Source organism: Pan troglodytes, chromosome 14 (assembly GCF_028858775.2).
Source record: "Pan troglodytes isolate AG18354 chromosome 14, NHGRI_mPanTro3-v2.0_pri, whole genome shotgun sequence".
Lineage (NCBI taxonomy): Eukaryota > Metazoa > Chordata > Mammalia > Primates > Hominidae > Pan > Pan troglodytes.
Window position 1 is genome coordinate 44,470,135 of NC_072412.2, and position 18,606 is coordinate 44,488,740.

Consider the following 18,606-nt stretch of genomic DNA (forward strand, 5'->3'; position numbering starts at 1 on the left):
GGAAATTAAAATCAATGTGTTATTTATGTTATGATCTCTACTTTTGGTTCTATGAGATTATTACTTGTTTAACTCTCTGTAATCTGAATTCTGCCACCCACAAGCCATATTAATGGAGATCGTGAATGACTTACATGTTGTCTTTTGAATACATATTAATTTGCATCTTAATTGACTTGCAAGCAGTTTAAAACTCTTCAGGTGTGTTTATCAAAAGATTCCTTCTTTCTCTACTCTTTCATCAATCTCATTTATTATTAAATTTCGGTTATCAGCTGCCATGCCAGTAACTGCCAAGTCTAAACATTTATCACAGTTTACTATGCAAGCTTTATAGGAATATTAATATACCTCATATTCACATATTCAGTATACATCTTAAATATTAATTCCCCAAACATATGATTGTCGTTCAGGAGACTTTCTTTGAACCTCAATAAATGTCATTACACTTTATAGCACTCTATTTTTGTTTCATAGAACTTCACTGTTTTATTAATCATTTCTTTGGATAATATCATATATCTTCTACAAAAGTATAATTTCTATAGGGAAGATAATTTTATTTCTTATTTTTACTGTGACATTTTAGCATCTACTATGCTGGCCAGCACGCCACATATTTGTCAATAAATACTGTATTGCCTCTCAGCTCCAAATTTACCCCGCAATCACTCTGCCATAATGTGTGGAATTCCTCTTGTATTTACTTCCTCATAGTGAGCACAGTATTCAAGCCTTCTCAGTAGAGGGCACCGGAGAGATGTTGTAGAGGAAAGGGCTCTCCTATGGTGCCTGGCTCCTTATAGTGAGTGGGTGGTGTGAGTGTGAGAACATCTAGAGGTGCTATACTTCGGAATCTGAGGTCCCTCAGGAATCTTACAGCTGGGGCTGGCTTCCTGCAGCCTTCTCAGCATGGACACCACAATTTCCAGGCTTCATACCTCCACAGGTTTTTTGATTCCCTCTGCCCACCTGTGTACCTGGGCCCTTGCTAACTTTTGCCTGTGGCCTGCTTGCAGTTAAGAATTTGTCATTAAAAAGAAAAGAACTTGTCATTGGCAGCCGGGCGCGGTGGCTCACGCTTGTAATCCCAGCACTTTGGGAGGCCAAGGAGGGCGGATCACGAGGTCAGGAGATCGAGACCATCCTGGCTAACACGGTGAAACCCCGTCTCTACTAAAAATACAAAATTTAGCCGGGCGTGGTCGCGGGCGCCTGAGGTCCCAGCCACTCTGGAGGCTGAGGCAGGAGAATGGCGTGAACCCGGGAGGCGGAGCTTGCAGTGAGCCGAGATCACGCCACTGCACTCCATCCTGGGCGACAGAGTGAGACCTCGTCTCAAAAAAAAAAAAAAAAAAAAAAAGACTTTGTCATTGGCTCACTCCTTCTATATCCTTTTACCTAGATCCACTGAAAGAGATTCAACTGTGTGGAACCTATGCCACGGAGAATTGCTTTCTGCCATTGTTATCGTCCAGCAGTTGCCGAATATCTCTGACCTGAGCAAAGCAGTGAAACGCGGTGCTGTTGAGTGGGTTGCCACTGCACCTTTTTCAACTACTCTAGTCTTGTGGAGAAAACACCCCTTGTAAATTTTTTCTTCATTGAATACTCTCCCTCAGGTCCAGGGTACCATATAGAGTTTTCTTGTATTTTAGAGTTACTGTTTTATCAAAGTTTACCAGTCTTTTGTATTACATTTCTCCTGTCTAAATCAACTGTGTGGTTTCTACTCATTATGGATATAGATTGATACAAACTCAATAAATATTTTTGAATGAATAACTCCACAGTCCAAGTTATTTTAATCACTATACAAAATCTCCAGAGTTTCTTCCATATTTCTGAACATGGTAACTATGTATCGAGAGACAAACCACAAATTTAAAGAAGGTGTGGTCAAATTTTATAAGTGTTTATAACATTTGTAAATGTTTGGCATCTAGAATACATGTATAATTCCAACAAATAAATAAGAAAAAAAAATCCAGTGGGATATTGGGCAAAATATTGAAACCAAAGTGTCATAAAAGAGGAAATATTACTTTTTAATACACGTGGAAAATGTGTACCCACCTGAGCAATCACATAATGCAAATGAAAGTTAAAATACAACAAGGCAAAAAAAATTCCCTTGCTTAAGCCTAATGTAAACAAACAAACAAAAATTCATCAAAAGACTATTAGTTTCTATACAGTCAAGGATAATGTCCAAAATCTGGAGCCGGGAACTGATTCAGTGAGGAAACCACGCTCACCACCATTAAAGATAAGTTGCTATAACTTACACGGGTGTCACTATTGTTTCAGTAACTTGATCTTGCCCCTACTGCTATTGCTACCAGTGAGAATTTTATAGTGCTTAAATGTATCATTATATCATAATTAAAATTCTGGGGAGTGGGTTAATCTAATTGGTAGAGCTTAGGTCATCGGGCATACCCTAGCTGCAACAGAGACTGAGATAATGATTACCGTTATCTTCAGCTTCTATAGTAGGTGGCAAGCTCTGCATTGCAACAACAATCACAAAAGGTTTCTCAATCATATAAAGGTGATTAAGATACTGAGCAGCCAAAATGCACATATGTACATAAACAGACACTCTCATTACACATATGCCCAAAGAGATTTATTTCAGTATTCTATATAATATTAAAAAGTTGAAGAAAATCTAAATATTGGCCAATACAAAAATGCTTGAATAAATGGTGACATGTTATTGGCAGACATTACTATTAGCAGCCATAAGTCAGTCTCTATATGCCACTTTCTCTGGCATTCTACTATGGAAAATAAACAAATAAACGCTTTCAAAGTTTCTCTTTTGCCTTTTAGTCCATGTAAATTATATCTTGGTTAGTAATATTTGAAGAGAGATCTCCTGTGAGGTTTATGAGAAAGTTATTTCTCTTCCTATAAAGACGTGTGTGTGTGTGTGTGTGTGTGTGTGTGTGTGTGTGTGTGTGTGTGTTGAGGGGCTGTACATAGGAGACCAGCCTAGTTCTTGCTTAATAGTGAGGGCATAATACGGTGAATTGAAGCAACTACCTTTCAGTTATGAGGCTACGGGTCTAAGAATGAATGTGAGGATTGCTGATGGAAAGAAGTGAGCCTGGCCTACAATAACATTATTTAGTGACTGACTCTCTGTCCAAATCTTTATTATTTGAGAAAACAACCCCTAAATTTAAATGGAAGGTTGTCGGGAATTTCTATTAAGTAAACTGAAAGTATCCTTAACTTACTCAACATTTATTTCATAGAATATTAAACAGCACTTGATTATGCTGGACCCAAATGCATCAATGGGAATAAATCTTAAAAGTACAATGTTGAGTAAGAAACCACTATGTTTGGAATAAGTATAATATGATGAAATGTATTAATTAAGAAAAATTATAAAACATTTCTGAATATTGTTCAAGCATACATATTTAATGATAATGTGAAATATGAATAAGAAATTTGCACAGCGACACCAGAGAGGGAAAGAATAAAATAGAAATCGTTCAGGAGAGGAAAATTTTGACTCCCTCTTTAATACTCAGAAATAATGTAAAGCAAGTTTAATTAAAATTGTTGAATATGGAAGTAAATACATGGATGTCTATTATATTATGCTATTTTGTTTTGTATGTTAGGCATATTTCAAACTTAAAAACTTTTAGAGCGCTTTCCAAAGTAATGTGCAATGAAATTCTTAGAGAAACACTGTAAAGAAAGTAGTATTTTCTCATACTACAGAGTAAACTACTGAGCCTCACTGACATGAAGTAATTTGCACAATTGTTTCTACTCCAATTGAAGTATTTTACAAATTGTTATGTCACGACCTGGGATTTTTCTTTTGCGTTATCATCATAGATATTCAGGAAATATCTACTCATATGTTCATAAAATTGCCTTAAAATGTTTTTTACCAAAGAGACAAATGTTTTCATAGCCTTCATTCTTCGAAAAACCATCTATAACTTTAAACTCATGATAATGTGTTTCAAGAAATACGTCAAATATGAAATTTTCCCACAGATTAAGTGGTAAAGATGAAAGCTCAGTGGTGGATAAAGGACAATAATAAATAGCTATTTTTGTATTTCTCCTTTTTTACATATTGCTTTTCTTCACTATAAATCAAATATACATTAAGTATTTTATTAAAATAAGTGAAACACTAGAATCTAAATATCTACAAAAATTAAGTGAAGAAATATATCAGAACCCATTGTAGGTTGAGCATTCTGAATCTGAAAATATGAAATGCAAAACGCTTCAAAATCTGAAACATTTTAAATGCTAATATGATGCCACAAGTGGAAAATTCCACACCTAACTTCATGTGATAGGTTGCAGTCAAAAGGCACAACCCACAGTTTATTCAGCATCTCCAAGGAAGAATGACCATCTTAGCCCACTTCAGCTGTGATATATCTTCTCCATGCCCTTCTACGAAGGGTAATAAAATGGCACATGTACAGGCTGGATGTGTGTTCCCACCAGTGCCCTACATGGGGCCAAGACCTACGTGCATTACTGACTGTGCTTTTTCTTGCTTATTCTCTGCTCTTTGGTGTAAAGACATTACTGAAAATGTCAAAAAGGTCTGCAAATACCTCTGTGGGTAATGGTAATAAGAAAAAATAAAAGCGTTTCTGTTTATCTATATAAGAGAAAGTCAAGTTGCTAGAGAAACTGGACAGCAGTGTACGTGTGAAACATCTTACAGAAGAATATGGTGGTAGAATAACTGTCCTATATACCCATGGAGAAACGCAGGGATAGACTATTGAAGATCTGTGCTGAAAGTGATGAGCAGAAGATATTGAAAAATACAAAAACACTGCATAAAGCTAAAAATAAATATGTAAGTTGTGTAACCAAAGTGGATATGTTAGCATCCCTGAAGAAACACATATATACCCCTGAAGAAACTTAAGGGTAAACTGCTGAAGATCTGTGCTGAAAGTGATCAGCAGAAGATAATGAAAAATACAAAAACACTGAATAAAGCTACAAATAAATATGCTTTATTTATAAAGCATGCCACTTAATGGTGTGTGGATCATGACATTAGCAAAGATCTATTACAATGAACTAGAAAATTGAAGAGAACTCTGAATACCAAACAGATTGGTTGCAATAATTTAAGAAAAGTCATGACATTGCATTTTTAAAGATTTATGGTGATAAAGCATTTGCTGACCATTAGGCTGTAGATAAATTTATTAATGAGTATATCAAGATTATCGCTGATGAAGATCTGATGCCAGAACAAGTCTATAATGCTGATGAAACATTCATTCCTGTTTTGGTGTTGTTGCTCTAGAAAGACATCGACTAGAGCTGATAAGACAGCCACTATAGGAATTAAGTATGCCAAGGACAGGATAAGTGTCTGGGATGTACTAATGCAACAGGCAAACATAAGTATAAACTTCCTGTGATAGGAAAAAGCTTGCATCCTCACTCTTTTCAAGGAGTAAATTTCTTAGTCCATTATTATGCTAACAAGAAAGCATGAATCATCAAGGCGTCTTCTTTGACTGGTTTCGCAAACATTATGTACCAGCAGCTCAAGCTCACTGCAGCGTCGCTGGACTGGATGATGATTGCAAGATTTTGTTATTCCTTGACAACTGTTCTCCTCATCCTCCAGTTGAAATTCTCATCAAAAATAATTTTATGCCATGTGTTTTTCCCCAAATATGACTTCATTAATTCCATCATATCACCAACATATGGTTAGATCAATAAAGAGTAAATATAAAAACACTTTTTTTGAAGAGCATGCTAGCAGCAGTCAACAGAGAGATGTGAATGTAGAAGATTTTCAAAAGAAGTTTAGCATGAAGGATGCCATCTACGCTGTTGCCAATGCTTAGAATAAAGTGACTAAAGACACAGTTGTGCATGTCTGGAATAGCCTCTAGTCTGTAACCATGTTTAGTGATGATGATGAATAAGGTGGTGGGTTTGAAGGATTCCACATATCAAGTGAGGAAAAAAAACGATGTCTGATCTCCTTACATATGCAAAAAATACCTTCAGAGTCCCTCAGTAAGCCGGAAGAAGTGGAATTTAGGAAGTTTTTAACAGTGATAATGAGAATGCAGTTTTTCATTCATTGACTGATGATCAAATAGCCAAAATGGTTCCGAATCAACGTGATCATGAAAATAGTGATCATGAAGATGATTTATACGTTGCAGAAAAAGAGCCCATGACAACATGGTGAAAATATGTGATGAGCTTATTGAAGGCCTAAAGCAGTGTGCACTCATAACAGAAACAGAAATCTTCTCAGTTCATAAAATCAGAAAGTGACTTCTAAGACAAAGAGTGTTGTTAATGAGACAGATGATTCTGGAGGAAGCATTTAAAAAAGCCATCCAGCTGAATGTCTCCTCATCCCTAGAGGATCCACTTCCTGGTTGGCGACTGTTTCTAGTGTTTTTTTCTCACCTACAAAAGATAAAATACTGTCTACAGTAACCTTTGAATCAAAACACAGCTTCTTAGGTGGAGACTGAAAGCCTGCTCTTATTTTTTGTTGCTGTTGTTTAACAGCTGTTAAAGGTATTCTGGTGAAGCTAGTGTGCTGATTAGTTACCCTAAACATATTATTTTTTCACTGTATTAATATTATGTCATATTTATTATGGTTAAGTGCTTATGTGTGAAAAAAATATAAGAAAATGCTTATCAGTAGTTATAAATTCAGAGTTAGGAATGATGGTGTTGCCAAAAAAATATCCCCACAGACTGTTCACGTGGGTGGCTGAGATAGTAGCACTTTTGGTTTCTGATGGTTCACTGTACAAGAACTTTATTTTATGCACAAAATTGTTAAAAATATTATGTAATGTTAGCTTCAGACTATCTTGGTAAAGTGCTTATGAAAAATAAATTTTGTGTTTACATTTGTGTCTCAACCTCAAGACGTCTCATTATGTATATGCAAATATTTCAAAATCCCAAGCAATTCAAAATCTTACACACTTCTGGTTCCAAGAATTTTAGACAAGGAATAGTTAATATGTATGAATAAACAGCACTTAAGAGAGAAAATGAAATTAAATAAAAGCTGAAAGAAGAATAAAGAAATTTTACTTCACTAAGAAAAATAAAAATAGCAAAGAAGAAATGCGATGTGTTACTGTGCTAACCTAGAGTTAGAGTTATGCTACCATTGCAATGACTTTCAGGAATATTTGATGATATCAACAAGGTATTGCTTCTGCAATACATGGAAAAGGCTATAGAGATAGTTTCGGCTTAATCGAAGTGGAGCTAACATTGTTAGTTTTACTAACAATGGAAGTGATATGCATGATATTAGAATTATATAATTGTTCTGCAGGTTTTGATTGCATGCTCTATGTCACCGATTTTTAATATTACAAAAGTACAAGAGTGGGAAAAGTACAAATGGGCATTATTTTTTGTGTGTGCTTAATGTGTTGCCAAAATGTAAGGGCTGGTGATTGGTAATTCTATCAAAAAGAACACACACACTGCATACATACATATCCTGGAAAAAGAAGATTTAAAAGAAAAGTGAAATTAAGATCAATAGAGTCTGTGCTAAGTAACAGTTGACATAACAGACACTGTATACTATTTCAAACAATAATTTCCATAATAGCTATAAGATAGGTTACCATTATTATTCAAATTTTAGAGATAAGGAAATTGAATTATGGTTTTATTTAGCACTGGAGAAAGCACAGACAGTAAGTAGTAGATATTTATTTAAAACAATATTCATATTTTATCTAGAGCCCACAGTTTGAACATAATATCATAAAGGATTAAGTTGGAAAAATTAAGAACTATTAGAAGGTGATGACAGTCCTAGGTTTACATCATATTCTTATAATTTATTAATTTTTCTTCCATATTTATGTGTATTTTCTGAACCCGTTTCCTTATCTTAAAAATGGAAGTGTTAATACTAGTCTTGTAAGAGTTATTCTATCTTTCCCACAATTTTATCATGGACAGAAAAAAAACTGATAGCTACGTATAAACGCATGAAAAATGAAATGATATTCATTGTTCAAATATTTTATCACATATATGTACACCTCTTGTTAAACTTTATTTTTTCACAGAAAATGATACAAGTTATTATTAAATTTGTTGCTTAATCAATGTCTTATAAGCTTAATTTATAAGTTTGTAGTTGGCCATTTTATTCTCTATTTTATTGAGAATTATTCACTAACCATGCAGTAGTATTGTTAGTACCTTTCTTTTTGATCATATGAATGATTTTTTAAAAAGTGAAGATAGAGTTTTGTGGATTAAATACCATTCAAATTATAATTTATTGTTTTATTTCACTGGCACTGCTAGAAAACTAGGAGGTTTAACTATGTAAAGACGCTCCATGTTTTTCATATTTTAACTAAATGTTATATTTAGTTTAACTATATAAATATTAACTTCCTAATACCCCAATATATTACTCACAAGCCATGAATGAACATACTTTACGTGGTAGTCAGTAAAAAACAACTTTTACAAGTAGACTCAGATGCCAGTATGTAATTCCCAAAAGGCTAAGAGGCTAAGAACTTGGTCTTGTGTACTGCTGTATTACTAATGGCTGAGAAAATGCCTGGGACTCAGTGAACACTCCATAAATATTGATCCTATGAGCGTGAGAGTGTGTGTGTGTGTGTGTGTATGCACGCATGCGTCTGCGTGTGTGTGAGAGAGAGAGAAAAGGAGAGAGAGAGAAAGAAGAGAGATCAACTTCCATCTCATTATTTCAGGCAAGAGCCACCATAAACAATGTGTACTAAGTCGTAAGAAGAAATGGAATTAGAGCTTTATTTTGGAATAAGTACTCACTGATATTAAGCAATGTCAAACATACAGAAGATTAACGTAATGTTCAGGATTTGAGTAAAAATAAATCAGAAGAACTGGGAGAAGAATATATCTGCTTAAGTTTTGAAACCCTACAAAACAAAGTAGCAGCTTACATATATCAAAGTCTGGCTGTTTAGTAACTATTTTCTACTTCTGTTTAATTTTTAGTGTGTGTGTGTGTGTGTGTTTGTGTAGCCTTAAATTTGCAGAATAACTTAGGACCATTTCACATTATTATCAAATTAATGCAGCAAATGAGGAAAAAAAGTCAGTGTATCTACATCAAAAAACAAGGGTTTTTAACATTAATAGTAATGAAATGTTTAAATGCACTGTTTAAACTTCAAAACAGAAGTGATAGGTGTCCATTTTTAATGAGAGGAAGCAAATGAACATTTGGGAATTTTCCAACAATTCCACAATTAAAGAATATATAAAAACTAGATATTGAAAATGTGTATATCATCAGGGTGTTTGACTAAAATGTACTGTCTGTTTTGATGAACCAAAGCAAGGAAGTGTTTCAGGAGTTCATCAGTGTTGAACAGTTGCTGACAACTTTGTTCTAATTTTTGAAAACAATCGTTTGCTAAATTATGGGGTACCTGATGAATAACTTTAATTAGATTAGCATCCAGAAAAAAGGATAAAAAAGAATATATTCTTTAACTACATCAAGATCTAAGCTTATGTTTATATTCAGTGAAAGAAATCTATTAATGAGAAAACCTTTTTGTTTTTCCCAAAAAATACAATTTAAAAAGCAGATGTCTATCTCTTACGGTCCACTGTTTTCCTGGTTTTAATACCAGGGTGTGCTTCCAGTTTTAAACTCCTTTAGTCCCCTTGATGGTAGAAATCCTTTTCGGAGCCAACATCATCATTTCTTAGGGCATATATCAAAAGCTTAACATATTATTTCAGGCTGAAAATATATCAGTGCAAATGTAATTGCAATCTCTGCAGCATCAAAGTAGAAATACCCAGAGTTCATGATTGGTCATTCTTATCCATGAATGTATTATAATAGGCTGATATGCTCCCTTTCCCAGGAAACAAATTTTCTTTTGGACATGGTCCTTCTGATTAAATAATATCTTATCACAAAGAATGACACTAATCGTAGAAATTTCAGGCCTTGGACATTTCATCACTGATCCAACCTGGTAAGTATAGAACATTATTAAAGGGGAAAAAAAGCTTATAAGTTGCTTAGTAATCAATCAACTAGCATTTACAACCATCATTTGATTATTACTGTCTGTGGTACTGTAGTGGAAGGAAAATCTAAGCCGTCTATCCACTCCTAAAAGAGATTTGAATTAAGCATATCTGATATATCACATCAATTTAATGAGTAAAATTATTCAATTGAGCACTTTCTGTTGAATATTTTCAAAGAGCAGCTTTGGACACTGTCAGTGTTATGTTTAATGCTTTTTCCCAGAAAGTACTAGCCAATCTAGTATTCAATGATCAACTCTAGTCACATCATTTCTAAATTATATCTATAAATGTAAACTTTCTTTAATAGTCCAGAAATCTATTTTCGTATTTAATATATTTCATTTATTCAAAAGATACATTTATTAGTCGCCTATTTACATGTACCTCTCTAAGCTCTGTAACAATTTTACCAGTTTTGATAGCTCAGTGTCGTAATCATTGATTCTTGATCATTGAAATGTTCAATAACATGGACATCAAGTCAAGCAATCATAGACACTTAAATTACTTATAAAAGCCCCTAGACAATTAATTTTTACTTACCAATCCTTATTTGCTAAAAATTTTGTCAGGATTTATTCTTTCTAGAGTATTCAGATGGTACTTTTATGAAACTTAACCTGAGTTTTTCTATTTTTCAAAAAATACGTATTCAAATTTGTATTTTCTAGAGTAGTTATCTGATTTTTATCTAGAATTTCAATTTCTTAAAATTTTTACTTTATATTTTTTAAACCTGATTGTCACCAAGATAATTTTTATTTAGTACAGTAGGCACACTATTTTTCTGCTAAATATATACTTAGTTCTACCTTTCTACCTTTGATTCCACCACAGCAAAAAAACAAAGTCTGGCATAACCTCCTCCTTTTGTTTCAGCTTTTTTGCTCATAGATATATTGGCCTGTGGCTTTGAGTTTATTTATTCGTCTGCATCATTTACCTATTCCAAGTATTGTTGCAAAAATGTGCCCATCTAGCTACCTTTCTCTTTACTTCGCATTTTACTACCAACTTCCTTTTTCTTCTCTTTTCTAATTGCCATCAATAAGTATAAAGCATCACAGATTTCAGTGTGAAAATTAATGTGGCTGAAAAAAGAGATGTTAAGAAATAAATGCCTATAAATGCATTTTAGGTAAGGAAAATATTATCCTGTGTGAAGATTCCTGAATTACTCTGGTGGAATTTACTTTATTCTTGTTTGTGGAGCACGGGAATTATTAAGATAAACAGAGCTTTGTTGACTCCCTTCCCCTAGTGAATGGATTCCTCCCCACACATTCACAAATTTGGTAATAGAGAATATGTTACCAGAGAAAAAGGAATACTTTTATTGATTTTTTCTTTTTTACAAACATCATGTGCAAGCACCACAGTATGATTTTATGCTATCTTTATCCCAGAATGAGTGAAATGTTAAATTTTATCCAATATTGGCTTCTAGGGGCAATAGGGAGTGAAATAGATTAAAGTGGATTATCTCAGAGGCGGGGCAGATTGAAATTCCAGTGCTTTGATGTGGGAGACAGGTGTAGTATGGCATTAGAAATAGTGCTGGAAATCCTAAACTGAGACCATTAGGTATTTGAATTCTGTTTGCATGAATAATACCAAATAATTTGCATATATATGTCTTTGCAGAGGCTGACAATGAACATGTAGCACTTCTGCCTTGGGATTCTAAGCAAAGGCCTTGTTGGCTGAATGTTGCCTTTGGGAGGAAAGATCATTCTAGGGGAGTTTACTATTGAACTTTGAAGGGGCCATGTGGGCACAAGAAAGGTGCTAAGTTGGCCCAGGAAAGGTGCATGTCAGCCATGGCAACAACAGGAAGTTCTTCCCATTTCCCTGAAGTGTATAAACTTCAGATCACTCAGGATGCTCAGATGCTTTCAACTGGCAATCTTCATAAACAATTAAAGATTAACTCTGGAGAGAGTAAGGGGAGCAGGACAGATTTATTTTGCTCAGGAAAAAAAAAGGAATACAATATTTCTTTCACCTGCAGATATTTTAAAACTATAAATTACCCTTGAATTTCAGTCAGTTATGAACTGAGATTAAATCTTACTTAGAATATTGTTCTACTTCAGGAGACACGCACTGTGATTCTCTAATGAGAAAAAGAAATATTGTGCTATGTGTTCTATAAAGATTATTAAATACATGGAGGGAATAATGTTTACTTAGCACAATTAAAATAAACATTATGATAGGTGAGGATTGGTATCTTATTGTTGTTTAATTTGAAAGACTCCAAAGATTAATGAGCAAGTTGGAATATGTTTAGCTATCAGGCAACTTGGTTATACTCTTTTTTGCAGTACCCAGTGAAGTCTTGGCCCCTGTGCATGTGTGTATACACACACACACACACACACACACACACAGAGACACACACACACGCAAAGAGAATTATTGAATTCTCTTGAATTATTAGGAAATCATGACTTTTGTTATGGATTGAGGTTAAAGTTCAAGGTGTTTTTAAATCCAATATGAATATCAAATTTCTTCAGCATGACTTATTAAAAAATAAGCTATACTTTTTCATATATATATATTTAAAGAGAGAGAAAGACAGCGAGCGAGTGAGAGAGAGAGAGATCATGAGCCTATAGAGGTGAGTCTTTTTCTGGACTGGCTTTTGTTCCATTAGTGTACATCCTATTTTTGTTTCATACTACACTGTTTTAATTATTGCAGAATAGGAATCCTTGATATATTGTAGGGCATAATCTCCATCTCTGCTCTTTTTCAAGATTGATTTGGCTCTTCTAGATTCCTTAGGATTTGCTTAAAATTTCCACAAAAAATAAAAATGCAAACAATCAAATAAATTTTATAAAAAGAAAACTTTCCATGACGTAAAATATCACAGGATATAGATAAAACTTTTTCACAATTATAAAGTCAATAATTAAATGTTCATTTAGGAAAAGAATAAATTAACTAAGTATTCCAGTTGGCTGAAGGAAAGGGAGAATGACCATATTATAGGAGGAAGACCAAAAAGTAAATTAAAAAAAAATACAGTCATCACAGTGATTAATGCAAACACTTTAAAGAAAAGTAAACCAGAAAATATCTAGAAAATCTAATCATATTTTTTAATAAACAAACTTCAAATAAGAGCATTAATTTGCACAGAGGCTACTTATAATATATAATACATTTCAAAGTACATTAATATGACATATGTTTAAAAATATTTTTATTTTTGTGAATAAGATGGCAGAAACAAAATGGCACAAAGCAAGAATAATAATAGGGTAAAGAAGCAAAGAAGGAAGGTGAAAAATTTACTTTGTATATTAGAGACCTTTGAGGATTATAATATATATTATGAAGATACGAGAATCATTACTTCATTTTATGCTCTAAAAATGAAATATAAATTCAAATAATACTATCTTAATCATTCTTTTCAGTTTTTATTAAAAATAAATAAATTGATGGTGCATTCTTATGTGAAGTATAAGTGAATTTGCAAGTTTAGAGAAATACAAGATTATATATTTCTCATTAAATGCATGAACTATTCAGCATTTAGAGAAACAAATTCTTAACCAAACATTATGAAACCATCCAGAATCTAAAGTAAAAGGTTATGATGTGCACAATGGAATAAATAACTTGAATAAAGATATATTTTAAGCAAAAGTTAGGTATTAAAATTAAACCTTTAAAAAATTTATTTAAAGTATTAAAGCTAACTGAATATGCACAGAAATATGTGTTTGCACAAGCAGTAAAAGGACATAAATATTCATTAACAGAAAGTGTTGAGGCATCATTCTGTACTTAGGTTATTCTTATTCAATGTTACCTTGCTTCTAATTATTCTTCATTTAACCACTTGTGTCTCAAAGCTTTTCTGATATAAAGGGAAAATGCAGCTTGAAGCAAAAACCAAATGCTCAAATGCATTCAAATTTATACACCTGGATATACTTTCTCAACTTACAGAGGCACTTTTGTGAATTACCACTTCATCAGTGAAATGAGGTGAAAAACTAACATTGCTTTTACCTTAGGCATTCTCGTCAAGGGAACATTAGAAGCTGAAAAATGAGACTCTTTAAGTCTTCATTTATCATATTCTCCAAAATCTTAAAGTAATTGTATGTCATTTCACATATAAACACAACACATCCACTTCCCTGGATATTCTAAAAGCAAAATCACAAACTATCTGTGAAAACTGTTACATTAAAATGTGGATCAGAACAGCTGTTAGCATTGTTTTATTTGCTTTCTTAAAAATCTAATGTTATGAACATTAATTATCCATAAAATGTCATCATTATGTAAAAGAGATAATTTCTCAAATCACTTTTTCTCCAAACTAATTATAGTCGAATAAAACCATGCTTCATCACTTTATGAGAAAAGAAGGGACACATTAAAAGTGTAAGCTTAGAAGCCCATCACAACTTATAAGTAAATACTGACATAAAAATAAATCTACTTTGACCTGTCTCTGTTCTGCTTGTCACTTCTTCAAGGATTTTCTGTAACTTCTCTAATCCTCTTTTGTCTCTCTATCTTATGCTCTCCCAATTCCACACATTTTTATTTTATTCAGAAATTAACTTAGGGAAACATGACTTTTTTTCCGCTTATGCCTGTGGCATCATAGAGATTGCTGATTTTAGCATGCTGGCATTTCCCCATTTTCTAGAAGACCATGGTTTCAAAAAGGTGAAACCATCACTTCTATGTGAGAACATGGTAAATTAGATAATTTATTCACTGACTATGTCAATAATAGTGGAAGAGAAGGATAGTTTTTGAAACTATGGGAAATATTGTCTTAATTCTTTAATTCTAGTTATATATAAGTGACATTAAAATGAGTTTCACTACATAACTCATTAGATTTTATTTTTAATGAAGATTTCAAACTGAGTTTGAAAACAATTCATTTTCTCATAAAACACAAAAATGACTGAGACTTTAAAACATATAAATGTATTCACGTATATAATTGTACCTAGAGTTATGGAATAAATACTTTATTAAGGAAAGTTAAAAGAACTTTCCATAATTAAAATATTATATTTTTGATGTAGAATATAATGAGTTTGTTTTGGGAGCCCTTATATAATAGGGAAAAAAGGATTTCATTAAAACATAGAGGATGCAAACATTATGGTCAATATCTTACAAATCTCATGGATTTTCAATTGCCTTGCAGAATAAATGAGGAGAATAAAAGTGTTGACACAGCTTGATGAGTTGATATTTTTTAATGCTTACTTTAAAAGAGTGCCTGGTGCAAGCTATTTGGCAATTTTGCCAAGTTTCTAATTTCTGAACTCTCATTTGAATTAAACTGTCTACCAACCTCTTGCTCCTTGCATGAGGAGACATAAAAACTGAATTAAGTTGATGGAATATACATTTTAACTAAACAGTTTTTTAAGTGTATTGTATTAAACTGGAATTAAAATTTTAGCAACTATAAAGACACCCCGCTATCCAAAAATAAATAGATAATAGCCCAACTTACAACTTTATAACTATAGTCACTAATTCTGTCTTAAAATATTTCCTCTTATAGTATATAATTATTCAATGCTAGCACTAAATGGTTACAATCTAAGATGTAGTATTTGTGAACTTACATTAATAAAAGATGCTATCGGTGGTGGCGGGAGGCAGACAGGTTCCTAGGCAGGGCAGGTCCCTGGTGGGGCCCAACCATCAAGTCAAGGATAACCTAAAGTCTGGGGGCTGGGCTTCCAGTTCCAGGTAGGGTCTGCAACCCAGAGTGGGAACTTCCTTGATGCCTTTCAGCCAGTCAGTTGGCACTTTTTCCACACTCACCCATGGACCAACTCAGAACCACTTCCTCCTGCCCATGGACCAATCAGCATGCACTTCCTCCATTCTGAGCCCATAAAAACCAAGGACTCAACCGGACTCAGGCACCTCACAGCCTACTCGACTTTGGGTAGGGGGCTGCCCTCTTTGGGTCCCCTCTCTGCTAAAACCTGTGCTGTTGTCGCTCAGTAAAAGTCTCCACCCTCCTCACCCTTCAGTTATCAGAGTAACTTCATTCTTCTTGGAAGTGGGACAAGAACTTGGGACCTGCCAAACGTTGGTATGAAAAAGGCTGAAGCACTGTAGCCCACAGTCCTCCACCAGTGTCCGGTGGCTGCCCTAGACAACAGAAAGTAGCAGTGGGGCTGGGTCTGCCCGGGAACCACAGGCCAGAGTTGGGCAACAGGACTGAAAAAGATGTTAACACACCCCTGTACACTGAGCTGTAGAGGGTGGGAATGATACCCCCTCAATAATAATACTGGAGTTGCTGGTGTCTCCGAGTTTCTTGGCAGCCACTGCATTCCCTTCATCCAGATGCAGGTGCCCAAGGTGGAAGAAGGCTGCTGCATGCCCGGCTGAGCTGCAGGCTGAGCGTAGGATCCCACCGTGAGTGCTCGATCCAGCCTGGAGCACAAGCCAAAGGCAGCCCACTGAACCAAGTGGGTGGGGTACCTCCTGTGGCAATCCAAGGGCAATCCTGGGTAGGGGCGTCACCAGCCTCGGAAGTCACCAGCTGGCAAAGCAGCACCGAAAATTCCTGTGTCACTAGTCTACTTTCTTAGTTTAAGATACTGGAAGAAGACATAGTTCTTTGCTCTGCTGATACTAATAAAAAAATACCTTTTGAATATTAAGCCTCCTTCTTACTTGTGCCTCCCCCAACAATTTGCTCTATAAATTCAGACAAATGTCTTAGCATCACCAATGCATTTTTCATTAGCTCAACCTATTTCCCAGTTCCTTCACGATCTGCCATATTTTTTCAAGGTGACCTATTACCGTATAAATTCTATTTAAGCAACACTTGAGCAGGACACAATGCTTTTCTAAGTAAGTATTCATTGACAAAGTGTATTTTCTAACATAAGTAATTCTCTAAAGGTCACCATATATTGAACTAGAATTCTTAGTATCTGATGTACTTAACCTAAATTTTATATTAACTTAAACATTTGTGTCAAACACAAAAAATATCGCAGGCATGAAAAAAGTACATTTCACAGAGAATGAATTGAATCAATAAGGATAAATTTGAAAAGTGTTAGGGAAATGAATAGAAGGTCAAAAGTCAAATATTCTTTTGAATATATGCAAACAGTCTTAGTGCCAAGACTGAAAATTAGTTTTTATGATTACAGAAGCTGTAGATATGCCCTGACATTTGCAAAAAATATGCTATAGTAGTGGGCCAAGAGAGGTAGTCTAGAAACTGATTGATTTGGAGAACATATAAAATAATCAGCTTAAAATGTATTATTATTGTTTTCTTACCATAGCCAGTTCTGTGAATCAGGAATGAATCTAGGAATGCTGTATTCTGAAAGCATGTGGTGATTTTATGGTTCAAGTAAAACAATAACAAAAATATTAAAATAAGTACCACACACTTGTTACAAAAGGAATGAACACTGAAAAGAAGTCAAATATGATTCGGTTTTAAATCTCTTAGATATATTAGTGTATCTTGACATCACAAATGTATTTACTAAATATACTTCTAATTTGATGTCAATTTGAATTAAGTGATTACATAATAACATAATTATTATTAACTTGTAAAGAGCTTCTTTTTTGCCAGACACTATTCTATTTTGTTTACTCCTTACAACTCACTGAGAAAGTTATTTTTTTTTTCATTCTACAACGGAGGAATGTGAGGTTATAAATGAATTTCCCAAGATCACACTATTCCTGACTTGATACCAGTTATATCTTAGTCCAAAATAAAAATAAAAGCTGTAATTTGTTTTAAAAATTTGTGTAAAGAATATTATGTTATTTATCATCTATTTATCTCTATCAGCTGTATTTCTTATAACATCCCAATTGCTAGATATCATGACACTGCAAGTCATTCAATCCCTTCTCAGAATGAACGAGATTTAATAGTGCTGAGTATATTAAGTATATTTTGACTGTAAATGAAATGTTTAATGACTGATATTCAAGTATAAAGGCATCAATCATCTGGCAGGCACCATTTTTAAGAGAAAAATAATGCATTTTAAATTCATGATGAAAGAAGGAATTCCTAATTTGGACTCAAAATAAGATCAAAAGTCCGACGACTAGCACTGGTTCTGCTAATAGCCAGCTCAATGGCTCCTTGTATAAAGATACCTGATATTTTAGGTCTCACTCATCTCCATATTTCTTCAAACAGTATTTTAAAAGGACTTATGATGTGCCAAAAACAAAAGCCGAGCTCGGAATAAAGTGATATAACAGAGTCATCAAACATACAGACTACTTTTCCAGGCATTGGACTGCACGAAATAACTTAGAAACTGGGTGCAGAAATTATAATAGAGAAGTGGTTGGAAGTCTCAGTTCGTAGACACAGAAGAAATTCCAGATCCATAATATGAGAAAGGATAAGCAAAGGGGAATGAGAACCAGCTGCCAATGTGATAGAATTTAAACCAAGGTAAGATATCGCGA

At 34.0% G+C, this 18,606-nt stretch overlaps 1 long non-coding RNA gene across 31 annotated transcripts in view; it reads left to right on the forward strand.

The window, feature by feature from the left end:
- Positions 1-1,788, forward strand: part of LOC107968093 (uncharacterized) — a 60,211-nt gene extending 58,423 nt beyond the window's left edge. For all 31 annotated transcript variants that reach the window (XR_010150480.1, XR_010150484.1, XR_010150479.1 and 28 more), the window contains one exon: positions 1,409-1,788. This is a non-coding gene — a long non-coding RNA (uncharacterized LOC107968093). The remainder of the gene's footprint in view (positions 1-1,408) is intronic.
- The last annotated feature ends 16,818 nt before the right edge of the window (positions 1,789-18,606 follow it).